We start from the raw sequence: 1,378 nt of genomic DNA on the forward strand, positions 1-1,378 counted from the left end.
CCAAAGTAACTCGTATCCCTTCTCTACAGGTTGGTACTTTAATACCATAGAATACACTCTTGCTGTATTAAACCATTTTGCCTTCCCCCTCCAACTGAAAAAAGAGTAGGTGGGAGCTATGAAGACCAGTATACCTGCTGGAAGAGGAAACCCAACAACAAAGGAATGACCAACAAATAACAACAGAAGAGGGTGAAGGAGGAAATGGAAGCCACACTAACCTCCACCCAGGACCAATCTGAAAATACAACTAAATGGTGGAGAAATTACCCAGAACAAACACCTAAACAAGAGCAAGAGAGAAGCATAAAAACCCCATACAAACAGCTTCAACACTACCTGTCAGCACCTGAAAAACACACAGCTTCAACACAACCTGTCAGCATCTGAAAAACAGAATACATGATGTGATGGATGAAATGCACTGAGTTAACCTACTGCAGAGAAGGACCCACCAAAGAAAGACCCAACAAAAATCAAAATCAAAGACAAGCACAGAGCCAACTTAAACGACACCTCAAAACAAGTGAGCTCTGGAGGTCAAGGAGATGGCACCGCTTAATCTCACAGGTATTCTACCAGAAAATTTTACAGCAAAAACCCAGGGAGTCAAAACCAATCAATTTAAGAAGCAGAGGCTAACAATAAGAGTCTCACAAACAAGGGGAACACAAAGAAACAATCCCCAAATGAAGGGAAAAGAGGGAGCCTCAGAAAATATGCTAAATGAAATAGAGGCAAATCAGCTATCAGATATTGAGTTCAAAGCAATGGTTTTCAGGAAGCTCAGTGAGCTCATAGAGAATTACCAAAAACTACAAGGAAATTAAAATGGACTCACTGCAAACTATATCAACATGAAAAAGAAAACAGAAACTATCAACAAGGGCAAAGAGAAAATGAAAAATACAGTTTTTGAAATGAAAACACAGTATAAGGAATCAAAAGCAGGCCAGATGAAGCAGAGAATTGGATCAGCAAGCTGTAGGATAAGGTAGAAAAAATACACCAAGAAAGAGCAAGAAAAGGAAAAGAGGCTCAGAAAGAACAAAGATGGGTTAAGGTAAATACAAGACAACATGAAATGTAATAATATCTGAGTAATAGGGATGCCAGAAGGAAAAGAAGAAGGGCAAAGGATAGAAAACCTGTTTGAAAAATGATGATGATGAAAACCCCCCTAATTTGATGACAGAAAAAGTCACACAAATCCAGGAAACACTAGGAGTCCCAAACAAGAGGAACCCAAAGAGGCCCCCTTCAAGACACATCATAATTAAAATACCAAAACTAGAGTTCCTTGTACACAAGGGAGAGAAACCTGTGGGAGGAGGAGAAGCCAGCAAGCCAGCAGTTGCCCAACATATATGAAAATAAG

The sequence above is a fragment of the Artibeus jamaicensis genome, unplaced genomic scaffold (assembly GCF_021234435.1).
Source record: "Artibeus jamaicensis isolate MK-2021 breed Jamaican fruit bat unplaced genomic scaffold, CSHL_Jam_final contig_3194, whole genome shotgun sequence".
Classification (NCBI taxonomy): Eukaryota; Metazoa; Chordata; class Mammalia; order Chiroptera; family Phyllostomidae; genus Artibeus; species Artibeus jamaicensis.